This window comes from Mauremys reevesii, linkage group 12 (assembly GCF_016161935.1).
Source record: "Mauremys reevesii isolate NIE-2019 linkage group 12, ASM1616193v1, whole genome shotgun sequence".
NCBI classification, from domain to species: domain Eukaryota; kingdom Metazoa; phylum Chordata; order Testudines; family Geoemydidae; genus Mauremys; species Mauremys reevesii.
Genome location: NC_052634.1, coordinates 2,743,131 through 2,763,332, shown reverse-complemented (window position 1 = coordinate 2,763,332; position 20,202 = coordinate 2,743,131). Strand labels below are relative to the sequence as shown.

General features: G+C 46.5%; 2 long non-coding RNA genes across 2 annotated transcripts in view; one reads left to right on the top strand and one right to left on the bottom strand.

Moving 5' to 3' along the window:
- LOC120375599 overlaps positions 1-20,202 on the bottom strand; it is a 323,633-nt gene that overhangs the window by 25,617 nt on the left and 277,814 nt on the right. The window lies entirely within an intron of this gene.
- LOC120375601 lies at positions 312-19,267 on the top strand. The gene is made up of 3 exons (XR_005586662.1): positions 312-650; positions 18,249-18,325; positions 19,115-19,267. It is a non-coding gene; the product is annotated as an uncharacterized LOC120375601 (long non-coding RNA).

The window sequence follows — 20,202 nt, the reverse complement described above, 5'->3', positions numbered from 1 at the left end:
ATTCACCCAAGGCCTCACTCCAGTTACTGCTGAGCAGAAATCTGCATCATCTCTCCACCCTGCGTATCCCGCCTCCTCCCTTGTGAGTGGGGTGCCAGCTGGCGGGATGGGGCTAGGCACCTTGCACTGCTGCCGTCCTTGTGCCCACAGTTTGGGGGTAAGGTGTCCGCCTGCAGCGTTGTTAACCAGGCACCTGCTGCCAGCCCTACACAGAATATGGAAACAAACAAAAATGGGCTTATTTCCACCACCTTCCTTTGTAGGCATCTGCCTTGCTGAAATGCTTTAGGACGGACTATGGAGCTGCTTGGGTTTTGGTGAAGATGGAGCGATTATCTTTGACCTATCCCCACTGTCCTGAGAGTCGGTGCAACTCTGAGCTCTCAAGCTTCTCCGCAGCTGCAGGTTGGGGCTAGCTTAGTGGCTGGGGCATTCTCAGCACAGGAAAATAGAAGGTATGATTCTGAATTCAAAGGGAGGGTGGGAAAACCATCCTCCCAGAAGGAGGCAAGACTATTCACACATCTATTGGATTCTGCTCCTGTGGAGGGGAAGGATGTGAGGGACGGAGAAAGGAAAGTGGACAGCTTTTGAGAGGTGAGAAGACAAACAGCTCCCGACCTGTTCAGCAACACAAGCTTCTCTGTCAGGTACCGTTGACTATCATGAACGTAGGGGGAGAGACAAAGCCAGGAGTCTGTAATGTAGGCTAAGTAGCCCAAGGCACCCTGAGCTATGTGTATGTGCAGGGAGGACGTGACCTCAACCCCTGCCCTGCCCCACACAGGAGGGCCGTGGCTATCTGGCTCTAATGCACTCCTACAGTACGTTATTACTCAGCAGATGTTTTTTCTGATGCCTGCAAAGAATGACTGATGAATTACAAGGGCAAACCCAGGGACTCATTTTGGGATGCCCAGGGTAGAAGTGGGAGGGATTCCAGTGCATTTCAAAATTGGCTTGTCTGGTGGTTAGAGCAGGGCACTGACAGTCGATACTCCTGGGTTCCATTCTTGACTCTACCACGTGGCCCCAGGCAATGGAATCCATCCCACAGCTACACATGGCAAATACTGGTCCTGATCCCCAGCTGCTGCTGAGGAGAGCATGGTGCAGCCAAGGACAGGGAGTGCACCAGGTCAGCTTGGGGGCCCTTTTTGCACTTCCCTGATTCTGGGGCTGTTTTGTGCAGGGCTGGTCCCCAGCTGGGGATCTCCAAGGCGCAGGGACATTCAGGCCTCAACCCCTTTCCCTGCATCACACCCCATACACTGGCAAGGGAGAGGGGAATGGTGATGCATTGGCATACACGGAGGCAATCATCCCTTCGGATTTATGGATGCTTTGCTCTGGCAGTGCAATGCAGTGCAGCCCTGTTGCAGCTGAGGATAGAGGCCACGGAGCACCAGCCTGATTTGTTTTATTAGGCAGTACCATAGCCGTAGTGATCGGAATGGGTGTACAACCGTATCTTTAGCAATTAGCATAATTAGAGCTGCATTGTGGTCTAGTGGATAAGACAGGAGACGTGGATTCTATTCCAGGTTCAGCCACTGACCTGCTGGGTGACCTTGGGCCAGTCACTTCCCCTCCCGCCCTTTGTCTGACTTGGCTATTTAGAACATAGCCTCTCTGGGGCAGGGGCTGTCTCTTAATATGTGTTTGTACAGCACTTAGTGCAGTGGGGCCCTGATCTCAGCTGGGGCCCACTGCCACATAGCTGGTAATAACGACATGTGGGTAACTTGAGCCAGCCAGCTCACCAGCCAGCCCAGGGCCATAAATCCCCATTTACGCTATAAAGTTTGATATTTTAGCATCTCCCAGATATTCCCTCGCTTTGCTAGAATTGATGGGATCATGTGTAATTTGTAAATGATATTAAGCGCAGTAATAACACTCTGGAAACCAAGTGAAAATCATAAATTATTGAAAATTACTGAGCTGAAATGTGGCTTCTTTGCTTTGATGCTGACTGATGGGTCACGTGCTGCCTTCTGTACCCTCAAGGCTCTCAGACAAGCTCCCCTCCGTACGTTACACCTGCATGGAAACCTATCGGTGCAGCAAGGGAAGCGCCATAGCAATGGCTTAGCCCAGGGGCTCTCAACCTTTCTCTTTCTGAGACCCCTCCTCCAACATGCTATAAAAATTCCAAGGTCCACCTGTGCCACAACCTCGGGTTTTCTGCATATAAAAGCCAGGGTAGAAAGCAGGGCAATTGCCTGTGGCCCCATGAAACTACTTTGCTCAGGCTTCAGCCCCAGAGGTGGGGCTTCGGCTTCCTGCCTGGGACCCTAGTGAGTCTATCGCTGGCCCTCCTTAGCGGACCCCCTGAAACCTGCTCATGGCCCCCAGTTGGGAACCCTGGGCCCCCAGTTGGGAACCACTGGCTTAGACAGCAGTTTTCAGATTCCTTGGTTTGAATTGTGAGCAAAGGCAACTGGAGACTGTCCGCTCCCTTCTGAAAATGCTCACAGGAAATACTGCAGCAATGCTACCTCTGTCACATCTATTCAGACCTGCACTCAGGAGATACCACCATTTGAAACATCCCACTTTCAGGGGAAGCCCTGACCTGCTGTGGTAATGGAAGATCCTATGGCACTTGTAAGTGCATGATGATAGCTAATCGGTCACACCCTCCTCTATTGACTGAGCAGTATAGAAGATAACAGGCTGCTACTGCTGCCATGTGATGATTTTACTGCTTTAGCTCAACTAGGAGAGGCCTGGCTATTGGCACTGAAGATTCCAGGTTTTATTCCCCATGATGGGGATCCGTACACAAGGACAGGAGCCGATTAGCCAAATTATAAGTAATTATATTGTCTTCCCAAAGCTACTCCTAGTTTTCTTCTTCCTCTTCTTGTTTCAAGATGTTAGCTAGCATTGCTCTTCAAAGCTTCCATGTTCCAGCCCAGAGTCAGTTGAATTCTTGTGATGAGTGAAATAGCTTAGGGTCCCTTGGGGAGAAAGGGGCTCTCTAAAATTGAAGCTATGTGTTATTAACCATGCTCAGAATTCCTGAAATGAAAGGCTTGATATGCTTTTTTCTTGATTAAAATTATGAAATTAAAACAGAAAAACAATGTTGATATCATACAATTATTTATATATATATATATATATATATATATATATATATATATAGTAGCACAGTATGATACTAGTGATCTATCTATCACCATAAATAACCCAATGTCTGTCTATCCCCATAAAAACCACAGTATCAAAATATCTATCTAGCATCACATAAGCTTTCTTTCTCTCTCTCTCTCTCTCTCTCCTTATCTACTGCCACATATTCTTTCCCTGTCTATTACAATATGAGCTCTCTATACTATGCTCATCAGCATGGTCTGATTGCCTGTGCACCTGACCTCCTAATAAGAGCTTGTTTACATCCCAGTCCAAGGAGCTCTCATCTCTTTGCAGTCCCTAGGTTCTTCCCAGACCCGAGCTGGGGGAGACCTCTTTGCACCCTGGATATAATGTAACTGTGTTCTGTGGAGCTAGCTGCACTCCCCCACCCTCCGCCCCCCAAGTCAGGGATATCACGGCTACCCAGACTGCAGTCATTGCTCAGTTCCGGCTCAGTTTTGTTGAAACTGCTGCTTCAGATGCTGCTTGACAAGGGCGCAAACTCATGCATTTTTCAAGCCGATCAATGCAGCCAGGCACCCTGTAGTCATAATGACTGCATTGGCCTGGCTGTGAGACAGACTGGGTGAGTCTCTCCAAGTCTGGCATAATAGGCAGAGCCCTGGAAAGCTGGGCATTATTTATAATTTAACTTATAATTTGCTGTTCAAACCCAGTGGTTTAAAGTAGTTGGATGTCAGTGTGCTTTTGGAGAAAAGAGCGGGGCGGGGGGAAGGAAGAGGAGACAGAAGGATCATAGCACTTCACAGCTTCAAAAAGCAGAGTATATGAAAAGCTCTTCACTAAGGTTCTGACCTACTTTGCATGGCAATAAGCAATCTCCATCATAAAAAAATATTAAAAATAGCAAAATACAACCCAGCAGGTTATAAAAATGCAGCCCCGGCAGCTCCAGCGTGGCAATCAGAGGCAATTTGGGAACAATGCCTCGGACAATTATCAAAGATTTCAGCTGCAATCCCCCCCCGTAAATGGAAATGGAGTGCCAGCGTAAGAGGGCAATGGAGGGAAAATGACAGCTTCTCACTTAATGTGCATGTTCTGGGAGGTGCTACCATGTACTCACCCGTCTGCCTGTCTGCAAAACCATCCTTGCAAAAATTTTATAATCAAAATCAGATGGTGTGATGGACATTTGGGCTGGAGATGAGCAAAACACACTGATGAAAGGAGAACGGGGGCATTTTATCAATGGCCACAGCAGTGGGGTTGCTCAAAGGCCACAGCAGTGGGGTTGCTCAAACATTTCAGCTGAAACTTTTTTTTTGATGGAAAATTGCATTTTCAAGGAAAGAAAAATGTTGTTGGAAAGGGTCTGCTTTCCTTGAAATATTTGCAGACTTTTTTTTTATAACTATTCAGCCAATTTTGTTATTTTTATTGGTACTTTAGGGCCAAACATTTTCAGATTTCAGCTGAATTGTTTTGGGGGTCAAAAAAAAAAATCCTAAGTTTAAATGAAATATAAAGCATTTTCTGACCAGTTCTAGAAAGAGGGACAAGAACCTAAGAACGGCCACACCAGATCAGACCAATGGTCCATCTAGCCCAGAATCCTGTCTTCTGACACTGGCCACTGCCAGATGCTTCAGAGAGCAAGAACAGAGCAGGGCAATTATAATGTGAACCAACCCCTTTTCTCCAGTCACAACTTTTGGCAGTCAGAAATTTAGGGACACTCGGAGCACGGGAGCAGCAACAGCAAGGAAAATAGCATTTATAGGTCGAGCCAGATAATTGTTTGTAGTGAATAAATCATATAACGACTCTAACCCTTTCTTGCTTTCAATAGTCAAACCTGGTTTCTACAACCTCACAGAGAGCCCCCTGAACTCAATGGGCAACGTTCCATTTCGTTCAGTGAACTTTGGATGAGGCCTCTTCTTCCTTATTCACAGGTGTTCGGACAGTTTATGCAAACAAGTTTCAGCCTATTCACTACTTATTATTCCTGATAGGTCATTGGTCACTTAAGTCACATGGCCTTAATCTGCATCTTGATTGAAAGACCGTGGCTCCTTTCACTCCCAGATGAGAATCAAGAACAAGGAAAGCGGAAGAGCAGATTACAAATAGCAAATGCTTCCCTGTTAATTCACAACTTGCCTTGTTGGGGTGCAAATAAGAGTCATCCCATGAAGAACAGCCAGTCCCCAAACATCTGTGCAGTACAAGACCCGGGCCCCACTTGAGCCCTATGTTTAGGGTTTCAGCAGGGCTTGAGGGGTGCTTAAACCTGCTCTAGCTCCTGTGCATAGGAGTGAATTTCACCCTTAGTGCATCATAAGTGTTGTGTGAGTGGGTGTTTTTTGTGTGTGAGACTGAGACAAAGGATTCAGAGTAGCAGCCGTGTTAGTCTGTATCCGCAAAAAGAACAGGAGGCCTTGTGGCACCTTAGAGACTAACAAATTTATTTCAGCATGCATAGAATGGAACACACAGACAGGAGATATTTATACATACAGAGAACATGAAAAGGTGGAAGTATGCATACCATACCATGCATAGACTCTTCCTGTTGGTATGCATACTTCCACCTTTTCATGTTCTCTGTATGTATAAAAATCTCCTGTCTGTGTGTTCCATTCTATGCATCCGAAGAAGTGAGCTGTAGCTCACGAAAGCTCATGCTGAAATAAATTTGTTAGTCTCTAAGGTGCCACAAGTCCTCCTGTTCTTTTTGAGAAAAAGGAATAACAATTGCACAGCATGGTGCCCTCAATGACCTGAGAGAGTTCCAGTGCTGGGAAGACAATGGCTCGTCTGCAGAATACACTCCACAGGCTGCAGCTATCCAGCAGGTGAGAGGTCAGGCAGGCTGCCCAGGAGACAGGTAGATGGGATTTGCATGTACATACCAAGAAGAGAGGTCACAGCTGGGAAAATGAAAGGATCAGCCCCCTCAGGTCAGCTAAAAACTGCAGCCAGCAGAGAAGATAACGGTCAAGGAGTGAAACTGAGGGAAGGGAATGCAGCTAAAGGAAACAATATGGGAAGGAATAAAAATAGAAATTTCATACAAACACATTGAGCTTCCTTTTCAATAGGGAAAAAGTAGAAATTGTGCTTTTCTCTGGTGTTTGTGGCAAACATATTCCCATGCTGCAGCAAGGCAAAGCAGGGAACATCCCCAGAGTGATTAAGGAACATGCTTGTGCCTTTCTGCAGAGAAGCCAGGGAAACACAGGGTGTGATCAGTGCTGGCATAAGTGTGCATTCACTTTCCTCAGTACTCCCTCCAGATTCCCAGCCACCCCACACCTGGAAGCGCTTCAGGTTAAGGGTATTTTTTATTGTGCAGCACCTGGCACTTTGGGACCTGATCTCAGCATGTCTGGCCTCCAGATGCTCCACTGAGATAAATAATAGTAATCATAACAACTTGTGCTTGATGCAGTGAAAAACAGTGAGTCTGTGGGGTTTGGGAGATCTTGAGTGGATCAAAATATGCTAGACATTTTCCACAAAACGTGTAAAACAAAATGCACATTTTTTTTCATTTTTATGCAATTGTTCAGTTTTCTGATTGAATAAAAATTGGGAAAAATTCCTTTCCCCTCCCCTGTTCCTTGCTTCTTTCCCCTGGAATAGGGAGGGAGAGAGGAGAAAAATTGGACATATTTTGGTTCTTATAGTAAAAAACCTGAAAATTTTAGACCAAAATAAACATTTTTGTTCCCCTACTCCCTCAAAAAAAGTTTCAGTGACAAAATGTTAACCAGCTCTCGGGGGATCCAAAGAGAAAAGAGGTGTGGCATGTTTAGAGATCGAATAATTTTTGTAACTCAGTAGTGGTGCACCCTGTATGAAAAAAAAAATACAAAGATCCCTTCAGGCAACAGTCATTGCTAGCAGCTTCTCCATAGGACAGTTTGCATTGGCCTGAGTGTATCCGATACGACAGCAAGAGAGCCTGGCACATGCTGGCTGATGCTCAGAGCCCTGTTTATCCAGAATGTTTGAACACGCAGATATGCGCTACCAGATTGTGAGAAACCTGCACGGACCTGAACAAGCAGCAAGGCCAGAGAGCCAGGATGCTTCTTGGGGATTAATTATCCTCACAATCAGCTGGCCTGGGGAGGGGCCTGAGGCTAATTATTGTTCTTGGGGATTAATAGAGGAAATGAATTAAAATAAATGTGATGGCTGCCCCCTTTCTCACTCCACTCCCTGCCCAGGGAGCACCAAGGACCCAAAGACAGAGCTGTGGAGCCCAATATGTCTAAGGGATTCAGGCCCAGCCTCTCAACCCATTGAAACATTGGGTTTATTCTAAAAGTCAGTGGCACCATGAGCAGCTTGAACACTGCAAACAGGCCCCCGGCTATCAGAGCCACTGCTCTGCCCTCCCACCCAGGCGAGGGCCCTCAGTCATGGTCCAGAGGCAGCTGCTCTCACTGGCTAAGCTAGCAGGAGCCAAACTAATCTCACCTCCACTGGAAATCATTATATTGTATTATATTGATTTCCTCTGCACCTCATGCAGCGTTGGAATTTGTGTGTCTGTGTTCTGGTTTGACTAGAGAGTGTGTGTGCATGCATGTGCACACACACACACACACACAAAACTGGTGTTGAGGTTAGTTTTCACTGCATGCCTAAAAGACACTGTAAAACTCAGTTCCTGCACCTAGACCCCTGTAGATTCTTTAGTGCCTGCTATTTCTGCTGCATCTCCAGGGCTTCCCAAGTGTGCTCCCTGCATTGAGGGGAAGGTTCTGGGCCTGTCCTCTCCATTTCTTTCATATATGCAGATTCTGCACAGCACTGAACTAGCACGGCTGTCTTTCAGGAGGTCCCTGTGCTGGACAGCTCCCCTGGGACGAACAGCATCAGCACACGCACTAGGAACCTACAGCCCATTGCAGAGCTGATAGCTGGATCCGGTGCCTGCTTTTGAATGTTTCCTTTTTTTCTTTTTTTACTCTGAGATGGAAGCTTTTGGGGCTGGAGGGGGTGGAGGAGGGAGAGAAGATGAAGTCTCTCTCGCTCTCGCTCTCAGACACAAACACACATGAAAGAACAAAAGTGTGAAAAAACAGAGGTGATGAGATTGTTCTGGTAGCCTGAGATGATGTGAAATGAAATCCCTACATGCCCAGGCAGCACGAGGTGTTCCCGAGCACCAGCGCTGACATGACTGCTCTCACCGTGGGGAAAATCAACAACAACAACAAATCAGATAGCACCGGGCCCTGCTTGCCCTGAGAGGAAAAGCTCACACATCACCTACATGCAGCATAACAGAGCCCTGGACCATCTGATGGTGGTGGGTGAGTGATGAGTGGGTAGTAACTATCTGTATTCCTGGCCCATGGATTTTGGACATCTTTATATTGGGACCTACTGTCTCTGTAAGGCCTAACTCTCTGCTGTCAGTTTCCAGCCAGGAGGAAGAGAAGGTTTACTAGGTTAACCCAATGTTTTGATGCATAGGTATTCCTCCCACCATCCCAAGGGATCCTTCTCCTCCATCCACCATGGATGGAATTCACTCCAGTGCAGAGAGTCAGCACAAGGCCTGTGTCCCAATTCCATCCCCAAAACAAGGCTTAAGGGGGGAACTGACCTTATGCTGGTCTTCTGAACAGGGCTGTATTTCAGCCCATCTGTCTACTATAAAAGAAGGGAGTGATTTTCAAAGGGGCCCCAGCCTGGACTCTTTTTGCATGTGCCAGTGCCTGGGTGTGGCATTTGGAAGCATTAGCACCTGTGCACACAAGTGTTTCATTTGAGTGTGTGGCTTTGATCACCTCTCATTATTAATTATTTGCATCACAGCTGTGCCTGGATGATCCAGTTGAGATCAGTGCCTGGTTGTCCTCAGGGCTGCACAAACACATGGGTCGAGCTGCCCCAGAGAGCTCATAATCTAAGCAGATAAGACATGGTGGGAGGGGAAGAAGCAGGGAAGTGGCTTGCCCCAGGTCAGAGAGGCTGGACCTTCACTGCATTCCACTGATAGCTATCCCTGTGCAAAACCTTTGTCAAGACAAGACATTGTCATTTTTATTCCAATGTACAGAGCTGAGCTCAACCCTATGCTCCTCCCCCAACCCGGGGCTTAAACTAGCTGCGCTGAGGTTAAAAACGACCTGTGTCTTGTCTCCACTAAGACTATACATCAAGTTTGCTTGTCCTTTTTTGCAGGGAAGACAAAGCCATGACAAATTAATAGCACAGATGGGACTCATGTCTCCTAAGCCCCAGGCCAGCTCTCTATCCATGAGGCTACACTGCCTCTCTATCTCACCTAGACAGGCAGGTGTTAATGCATGAAAGGAGAGACTGCACCTTTTCAAAAGGGAAGGCTTGTCTCTTCTGTCTACATCTCACTCCTTACCCCAGAATCTGCTGAGGCCTCTTTCTCAAAGTCAGGCCTTTGCTTCCTTCCTCCGCTTAGCCTCTTCTTCCACCCCCAGGCTGAAGTCAAGTACAGTGAGCGTGTGTTGTGGTCTTTTGTTTACCAGTCCCGGCATCTCATTAAAATTAGCTGATACTCTTCTGGGTGGGTTTGCATCCTGCCTATTTTAAGCCCTTGCTGTTGGATCAGTGAGGCAGCTCGTAAGCCGTCAAATCAAATTTTCAAAAGCAAATTGCTTTTATAATTAATTTAATTATTATTACTGTGCCAAGTTGGTGTGTTGCTTAATGAACACAATCAGGTTTCACCCTCTGTTTCCCCTGCCCCCCCTTCCCAGGCCCCACCTCCAGTTTGGCAAAGGAGGGGGCGCCAGACTCAAGCTGAGTAATTAAAGTTTTGATTGTTGTCGCTCGTTAAATGGTACATGTTTTAATTATCCTTTGAGTCTGCCCATGCATTCGAGCCACCTAGGCTCACTGAGGAGGAAAACAGCCACCACAGCCCGCCACTAGCTTGCGCAGAAACAGAAAGACTCCTGAACACAAGGCCTTTTTTCCTCCAAAACAAAGCGAGTAATTTTGAGTTGCCATGGTGACTGCAATAGATGTGACAGTTTAAGATTTTGTTGTTGTTGTCAAAAATGCTTGAAACTTAATTATCTCAGCAGCTCCCTCCCCCACCCCATTGCGCACACCTTGGTCCTGCGAGGGCCCATTAGCAAGGGTTCCAGCATTAAATTAGCGCTCGCAACTGTACAGGCACTGTACGGACACCCAGTAATAAACAGCCCCTGCACCCAAAGAGCTTCCAATCTAAGCAGGAGAAGGAGGAGAGAAAAATGACATCATCCCTTTTGCACAGCCTGGGAACAGAGGCACCGAAGGAATGAATGATTTGCCCAGAATCTGCAGCAGAGCTAGGATTTCAACCCTGAGCCCTGCTCCAAGCACCTTAATCACATGACCATCTTTCCAGCTCTGCAAGACTTTTCACTGCGTTCCACTCCTGGGCAGTTCTGAACAGAGGCAATTCTGGGATGCCAATCAGACTGGGTGCCCAGTGCTGCCCTTTGCATCCAAACGAAAACTGGGATGAGCCGGCTAATGAGTCACAAACTGAAGAAGGGCTTGACCTGCGGCAGCACTGAGTCATAGCGCTCACTCTAGAAGGATATCCTCAAAAATCAGCATCCTGCTGGTAAGGATGAAGCATCAGCCCTGGCTCATGAATGGAAGCTAAGTAGGTGCTCAGAGATGTTGGTAAACAAGGTGGTGAGGAGAGATTCTAGGCAGCAGGGATTGTCAGGATAGCATCCCTCTGCCAGTCTGTGGTCTGCTGGCTTTTTTCCCCTTCGCCTCTGCTCTCCTTTTGTAGATAGATTTCAGTGTATTGATTTTCTACCTCCCCAGACTTTAGTCTTTTATGGATCAGAGGTGAAGAGAAAATGAAAGCTGAGGTTTAAGGCCCCAGAATTAGATGGTTTGGGAGATTATTTTGATGAAATACCTCTAAACATGCTCTCGTCCTGGAGGAGGGGCAGACAGCAGGCCACTGAGGCTTGAAAGAGCCAATTAAAATTAACCCTGCACCCACCACCCTACAATAAAAAAATAATCCAGCTACTAAAATTGGCTCTGTTGTGGCATTGCAGCAGTTCTGGAGAAAAGCTGGATATTCAGTGGTTACTGCTAAAACTCTAAGCACCTCCTTAGCGTCGCTGACCTGTCCTGTTCTTCACAGTAAAAGACAGGGATTGGGGGAATTGACATAGTTTTCTTGCCGCTTTCTCTGCTTCTCCTACAAAGGGAACTGTCTCTGAGCCTGTGCTGCTTTTCTAGAAATATTGGCCTATGTCCCCTCAGCACCAAGATGTGCTTGGCACAAGAAATCTGAGGGATGTCAGGGAGCCAGTGATTCTCTGGACTGATCTGCTCCAGCACTGGCATAGGCTAGAGCAGCCTATGGGCTGCTCTAATTTCTACCTGCTGGCAACAGTTCCCAAGCAACTGGCAGTCAGTTGGGGATTGCTGGAGAACAGTGGGCTCTGACCACACAACCTCCCCACTCTCTATGCTGAGACAGAATGGGGTTGGCATCTTGGCTGTCTATAACCAGCCATGCTGAAAGAGTTCTCAGGTGACCAGGTCCAGCTGTCTTCTAGCCTCTTTTTGCTGCCACAGTGGAGCAGTGGAGCTAGACTCCAGGAGAGAATCTGGCTCTTAATTTATAGACATTTTACATTAATGCTCAAAGATATCCTGGGAAAGAGCCGGAATTGACATTAGAAGTGAGTGAGAAAAAGGAATAAACAGCAGCGAGCAGAGGGGAGCGACCAGGAGCTCCTGTGTGCGTAGGAAGGAGGAGGCAGGGTACACCAGGGCAGCAGGGCCTCCAACAGACATCAGATGCCTAACATACCCCATCACAATCACATTGGCGCTTCTAGCCACAGCATCACACTGGGAGCTCATGTTGAGCCCCGCCTCCCCTCATTCTGTTTCAGAATCACTGCTTCCCAGGATAGAGTTCCCCATCCTGTAAGTGTGGCTGACACTCTTGGTTTCTAGATGTTTAACTTTACATTTGGCTCTATTAAAACGCATATTGTTTGCTTGTTCCCAGCTTACCAAGCGATCCACCTGGGTCTATATCAGTGACTGTCCCCTTCATTATTTACCACTCTCCCACAATCTTTGTGTCATCTCTAATTGTTAGCAGGGATGATTTTATATTTTCTTCCAAGTCACTGATAAAAATGTTAAAAGGTGTAGTACTAAGAACCGATCCCTCAGGGACCTCTCTAGAAAAACACACACTAGATGAGGATTCCTCTTTTACAATTATATTTTGAGACCCATCCGTTAGCTAGTTTTTAATCTATTTAAGGGGTGACACGGTGAATTTGTATTGCCGTGGGGTTTTTGATCAAAATGTTGAGTGGTATCAAGTCAACTGCCTTACAAAAGTATGTTATGTCAACACTGTTACCTTTATCAACCAAACCCGTAATCACATCCAAAAAGTATCACATTCATTTGACAGAATCTATATTCCATAAAGCCAGGTTGACTGGCATTAATTTTACTACCATCCTTTAATTCTTTATGAATCGAATCCCGTATCAGCCATTCCATTATTTTTGCCTAGGATCACCATCCGGATGACAGTCCGGGTGACAGACTTATACCTTACTGGGTTGTCCTGTTTACTCTTTTTAAATATTGGCATAAGATGAGCTAGCTTCCACTCTTCTGGAACCGCCCAAGACTTAGGGCGCGTCTGCACTGCACTCATGGGGTGTGATTACAGCTCATATTCACAAACCTGAGCTAGCTTGAAGCAGTGAAGCCACAGCACAGACGTCCGTGTGGGCTAGCTGCCCAAAGGATTAACCAGAGCTCGGTGTGGCTTTGTACACATACTGCTGCAGCGTCACTGCTCTGGTGCCCAATTTAGCTAGATTAAAGCGAGCTATGTATGTCTGAAAGCTGCAACCAGACCTGTGGTTACAGTACAGATATCTTTAGGCACTGCAGTAGGGAATAGGCCCATCCCAGCATTGCTGCTCTCTTGGCACCCGTGATAGCCCCAATGGGAAGTGTTAAGGCAGAAAGACGAGTATGTAGCCAGTCCCTGCTCCCCAGCTCTCTCACCCAAATGCAGCTTGCAGGGCTCTTTGGCCTGCTGTCTTATTAATTCCTAATATCCAATTTGCAGGAGGAGAGAACCTTTGCCCTCCATCATGCCAGCCCAGCAATCACAGCAATGAGCCAAGTATCTCTAGACAGTCTTTAATTTATTTCCCAGCGCACATGGGCACTGCTGAGAGACTCGATGGCACCAGCTTAAACATAATAAATTACTCAAGTACCAGAGATTAGTTAATAAAGTGTCAAGCGCCTGTAAAGTGCTGCTTTGTCAAAGCTACAAAATATTCTTCTGTTTTTTCAAAGATAAATAGTTCCTGGTCTTGTGCAGCACCACAGCCTCCTCCTTGCAATCAGGTACCTCTGTGCACAAAATCCTTCGAGATGCTGCCAAACTGCAGGATCATGCTGGCCAGAAATTCTGAACATAAAGCTAATGTTTTATAAGTCAATGGCCCTTGGATCATTCCAAGTTGCCTCTCGGACTGACTGCAAAAAATATAATGAAACCAAACGGGCCTTTCTTTGGTGGTATTTTCCCAGGTAGCTTTCTGTAGGTAGAAAAGCAATATTGTGCAGAAAAGGAAATCTGCATCAGGAAAATTCAAGATATAAAAAGGAAAAGCTGGGCGGGAATACCAGGGCAGAGGATGGAGAAGGGAAGGCTTCCCAGTTGAACAGATCATGACTGAGTCCAATCAATGCAAGCAGGCTGCTAACGAGGTACAATCACGGTGTGAGTGATTACAGATCTCCTTCGGAAAGAGCAGTTGGACAGCTGCTTGGAAGTTGCTGAGACACCTGCATCTCCAGCAGAGAGGAAAGTGGACCATGAAGGTAGGAGATGCAGAGCTCAGGGGAGAACCAGTCACATTACCACCCAAACTCCCGCATTGCAATTCAGGGAAAGATTCATTCCCACTGTCTACCCTCGTGTCTTTGGAGAGGGGTCAGTGAATCTGACAAATGGATGGGAACCACATGGAATACAGTGCACTTTCACTCTCGTTAGTGTGGTAGAGCCAGCCCAGCTCTGAAAGAGGGAGCTGAGTTCTCTCCTACCTTGTGCATCATTAATGGAATTGGTAAATAAAGCACCAATGACAGCATCTCCATTACAGAGGAACCCAGCTTGACTTTCAAATCACAGGGAGAGTCAATGGCTCTGGTAGTTAGAAACTCCATTGCCTTAACTGGAAACTGAGTACCTTTACTCTGGAAGCCACCCAGAGACCGGGTGTCTTTCTAGAAGATCTCCTATCTTTAGTTCAGCTGTCTTCTGGACTCTCGATGATGTTCTCTTGTGTAGCACACAAGGCAGATTAATGTCCAGAATGGTGGGAATTGCTGAGTGAAACTCTATGGCTGCACTGCTGGAGGCCATAAAGTGGCCTCTTATGACTTTAAATCTACGAGTCTGTGACAATATGAGATAATAAACATGGAACCACACAACTGCTCTCTCACAGGAGAACTGCACATTATTACTAAAGAACCATGTGTACCCAAAACAGGAGACAGCCTCAGTGTCAGACCTGAGTTTCAAACTCAGCAATTCCTGCATTCCAATCCTGTGCTCAGACCACTAGTCCCTCCTGCCATATACAGACAGCATGGCGGCATTTCATCAACTTAACTACCTCCTCCTATACAGACACCTGGGAGACCCCTGACAGGAGCTGAAATGACTGCAGCATGGAGAGACTTCAGGGCTCTGTATCGCTTCTGCTGCATTCCCTGCATGGATGAAAGTGTTAATACCTTGAAGTATTTCACTCACTGATTTGGACCTTGTCTCCATCAGGGATTTCGTCCACTATTAGCAGCACTGGTGCAAACCCCAATGTATAAAGGCAAAGTGGCTATTTGCACTGGTGTAGATCAGCCTTGCGTGAAACTGTGGCAAGCGGTGCTGCTGGAATGATGATCTATAGAGATTTACCTGCCTGCACTGGGAGGTTGCACTGGTGGCTTTACCCTAGGTTAATTTACAATGAGCATGAGCATGTCTCCCACTAGTGACTCGGCCACATTGAAGAGAACAGCCTACTATGTATTCCCACCCAGCAGGGTGATACCACTCTGTCTGGCAGGATTGGGCTTACGGTTTTGGTGCTTCGCACCCCATAGCTAGCTGTGGTGTCTGTCTGTCTCCAGTCCTGGTCTGTTGCATCAGGGATGCCACTTACTCTAGCAGGGGAGCAGACGCTCTCTCGACTTGTGACAGAATCACTTTCCAAATTGCCCAAGTCCCGGGCTTTGCAGGGAGCCTTCTGCTACCGTGAGAATGGAGCCAAATCACCACTCAGGCTGAAAATTCTCTCTGACTGGATGGAAGTTTGGAGGACATCCCAGGCAAACGCAGCGTAACCTTTGCCAGTGGGCCAAGCAGCTTCGAGAGAATCCCGCTAAGAGCTGCCAGGTTCTGCAGTCACCTGCCAAGCTCCTAAGCAGAGGTAGCTACTGCAGGTTCTTTCTCCCACACAGTACAATGCGATAGGCTGCTTGGTGCTGCAAACCTAGAGGAGTTGCAAGGCCATTGCCATTGTCCCTTCTCCATCCACCTGCCACCACTGGCAGTGATTAATGGTGAGATCAACAGAGAATGTGCACACAGACACTGCATCTCGCCTGAGTTTTGGTTTATATTTGGATGCTCTCGTTAGCAGCAGAGCCAGTGCAAGGTGCGATAGTCAATAGGAAGCAGCAGCTGGGCAGAGTGACTGCTGGATAGATCATTCAATTCACCACCTCTTGTGCATGTGGGCATTGACCCATCCAAATATTTTTTCCTCACCTGGAGTTGTTCGCCTCTGCATGGGCATATTCTGAAAGGACCTGCAGCACCCGGAGTGGCTCCCAGTCAGCTAGTAACAATAAGTGCTGCAGGCTTGGAAGTTAGGTTTGGACGAGCACTCAAAAGCACAGGATTTCTCCAAAATATCTAAACCTTCTGAGTTAGCAAGACTGGGTTGGAAATTTCAGTCAAGAAGGCCCCCCCCATTTAGCCTGAAGGTCTACAAGAGTTGCTGTCACTGTCTCACTTAATCTCATCTCCCTAGTCTTTTACACTTCAGTCCTCACAATGATCCTTAAGCTTTGACAACAGCCACCCCTGAGATATTTCAGCATTTGCACTCTTAGTCCCATTTGGAGCGGCACAAATTGAAAAAAGTTATCAAAGCTTCTTTGACGTCCCAAAGAGTCCTGGTTTTGTCTGAGATTTTGAAGATGGGTCAGGAAGAACTGAGTTTTCATTTTTCATCCAAATTGGTTCCTTGATCCTATTTTAGAGGCAAATCCTCAGCTAGTATAAACTCACATAGCTTTGTTAAAGTCAACAGAGCTGCACCAATTTGCACGAGATGAGTTGTTCCCAACTGTCTACATTCTACCCAGTGATCAGATTTCACTTTCACCTTCCCAGAGGATAAAACTCCATTCTGAATGACATACTTGTGAGAGACATCTGGCGGAACTGAAAAACAGGGCTGGGGGGACCGAGGGTGGGAAGGAATGTGAGATCAGAAACCAGAACGATTAAACAAACTGCTTGCAATAAATTCAGAACAATGTTTGAAACTGTGCACTTTGTTTTCATGCAAAGTGATTGGCAGCTCTTGGGTGTTGATAGAATACCAGATCGGCTCTCACTAGGTGTTTTTGCCCTTATGCTGCTTGATTTAATTACCAAACCATGGATAGTGCATGTAGAGACAAGTAATTACAGAGAAAGGCAGGATTATTTTGGGGTGCGTATTTAAAATATGCTGCAGGGAGCGACAGGAAGCCAATTCTGATGCTGGTTATTACATGCAGCCCCTTTTGAGGCATGTGGTTTATAGAGGCTCAGGCATGCTGCCTGATGGTGAGTCTGTATGATATCCCTTCAGGTAGATAGAAGGCTTTCAGTGCACAGCTCAGGTGTTAAGCAGAGCTACTCCTCTCGCTCTTTACTCCTTTTAACAGGTATGCTCCTTTTCGCAAGGACATTTGCTTCTCCGATACCCGTACGGAGGTTACATTAACTGGTGTAATGCGGCCGAGCATCCTGTTAAATAGACATATTTATTAAACGTGAGCGGTAATTATGGCTGTGTATGTCACAGGTTAGTGCAGTATGTCTTAATTAGCGGACCTGTCCTTTTCCCATCAAAGTGTTTTAAAGAGGGTTAGTCCATCATATTAAGCTGATTGACACAAACACACCAGCTAACTATAGGGATGGGTGCTGTAGAAATGCATGTAACAATGAAAACAATCCTCACCAGCACATATCTACCAACCATTGATGGAGGCAGCTTGTGTGTGCATGGGTGGAAGAGGGCACATCCTCTAGGTTATTTCTTTGCAGGGATGCCATTCCCACACACAGCCATAGCTGGGATGGAGGTAGGCTATGAAAACAGCTGCTTAGCAGACATTACTTGGCCATTTCCCTTCGGTCTCATCCTCTCTCCTTTCCCCTGACACCCTCTCTTTGTTCCATCCCCTGGCTGTATCTTGTCATGGACCAAGACTAGATCCTTTGGGGGCAGGGACTGTCGTTGCATGATCATTGCTCAGTTGCACGCTGGTAGCATCTAGAAGTCCTAACCCATACCCAGGCCCTTTAGTGGTAGCTGCTGTACATACTCATGGTAAAAGATAGCCGCGGCCCCAAAGAGATTGCAATCCAGATAGAGAAACCAAAGGCAGGATCATTATCCCCAGTGTACAGATGGGGAACTGAGATGCATGGCTCAAGGTCACGCAGGCATCTATGGCAGTGCTGGGAAGTGAACCTGTCTCCTAAACCCCATTCCACTCCGTAAGACGTAACCTGTCTTGACGTTAAGGCACTAGGGCTCTCTCTGTTCCTTTCCCACTTATGCGCTTGAGATGATCCTAGAGCTCAGTTTATTGCTCGGCCACCATCCTTTTGGATTGTCGCTGAGGGTTTTTTTGGTTGGCTGGTTCGGTCCCCCCACCCCTAATCCTTCAGAAAATCCTGCAAACTGGGCTCTTGTGTGCAGATTTCCTTCCCTAACCTTAGAAGGTCTAATGCTCGTGCTTGTTTTTTTCCACAGTGCTGGTGGTACAAGGAGGAGATAATGTATTCAAAGAGGTTTCCAGATTTCCTGTGCTATTGACCAAATGACTGCAGGTTATATTTTGGATTTTTTAACAAAGGAGCCATGTATTTAATCAGAATATAAGAGTGATTTCTTACTGTGTGAAATGTGAATCTGCATCCATCCATCCCTCTTCTCTCTCTCTCATTCATTCATACGCACACAAATCACACACTCTTTCTGTCCATGATACACACACAGAGACATTTCTCTCAGATCTTTTTTTTGAAAGCGACAATACTGAATATCTCTTGTCAAAGCGGTTGTATTTATCCCATTGGTACATATCTGAATCTTGTTGTCTGACTCACATGCCAAGAGATTCATTCTATTCCTCTAAAGTAACGAATGAAACGTATGGTTCTAGGAAAGTTTCCTTGCTAGCCTAGGCTGGACTTTTGAAATTATATTTATGCAGTGCTCATACTTCTTATTGTTGTTTATTATTTGTATTGGGGGAGTGCCTAGAAACTGCCATTGCGGACCAGACCCCATCGAGCTAGGGGCTATACAAACACAGAACTCAGAGACACCTTTGCTCCAAAGATCTTATGTTACAATCTAAGTAAAAGGGTTTTTTGTTTTGTTTCTGGTTTGAAAGAGAGACCAGTATTCCCCACTTAAAATCTAGGTTAAGAACTGGGAGTCTCTCTCAAACCAGGAGAGACATTTTAAGTGTGAAAACTGTCTTTGAAGATATATACACACACATAAACAAGGGCGGAGGGAGGAAATCTAGGCACTCTAGGTACTTCTACGCCCTCTTTCCCCATAGCATCTGAGCCACAGTCCAGGTCTTTAATCTCCTTGTCTCATTATAGGTACCCAAAGGTAAACTTTGAATGTTGTGCCCAGCGACCAGCCCTGGAGAGTGGAGTCCTTCATGTGGCAAGGGCAGGGACCACACAAGCTTCCCCTGCGCTACCCTTCCACCAGCATGCCCCATCAGCCTTGACCCCTTGGGACGAGAGGGGTGTCTGAGGCTATACAGCCTGTTCAAATCTCCTGATTTCTGACTGCAGAAGAAAGGCCAGCCAATGTCCCTGGCAGCGTGCTGTGCATGTGCGGGGCAGGTGTCCAGACAGAGGATGGACAGACAGACCGAGCATGCATATCTTGTCCAAGCAGATAAAGTCTGAATATGACTGCACGTGGGGCAGTTGGTTTGTCTGTATCTGGCTGCTTATCTTTCAGTGTCACTAAGTAATCAGAACAAACCTAGCTTTGTATGCAATTCAGATACATATAAATCCCACTCAGATGCAGCATGTCAGCTTGTCTAATAGTCCCCGCCTGTATGTTGCATGCTGTCCCTCCTCATCTTGCCTCGTGCCCACCCCCTTTCACAGGAGCTGACAACGACACATGCAAACATGCTGCACCATAGCTAGAGATGCCACCGCTTGTTGCAGGCAAATCACTCAGCTTTGCTTACAACAAGCCAGTTTAAATATCGTCTGGCTCTTCAATCCAGGTTAGCTCCCTCTGTATGAAAGCTTTTGCTTCTGCGTGTCAAGACTGATTGCCTTCTGAGTTTTAAACTCCCTTACTGTGGATCAATTAAAATATTGATATGGACATGCTGTAGATCAAAACCATCAGCTCTGTTTACATGGTGTATGGCTCCCAGTCAATAATCCCTGTCTGAAAGGTCTGGTGTATTTGCTCAATACAGCCTTTTGGGGCTGGGAAAACAACTAGGGTTTCAGAAATACTGTTTAACTAGTATTTCCTTATTTCAGTCTTTACACAATGGAGGCGCCATTACAGCTAATATTTCTGCTCTTGTACTGGAGGGTGGAGAGCTCTTCTGCCAACAAAAAACCAATTCCTGGACATTGTAGCTACCACTCTGATGGAGCAGCATTTTACTCCCATTATGCACAAGCTGCCAAGAAACAGAGAACCA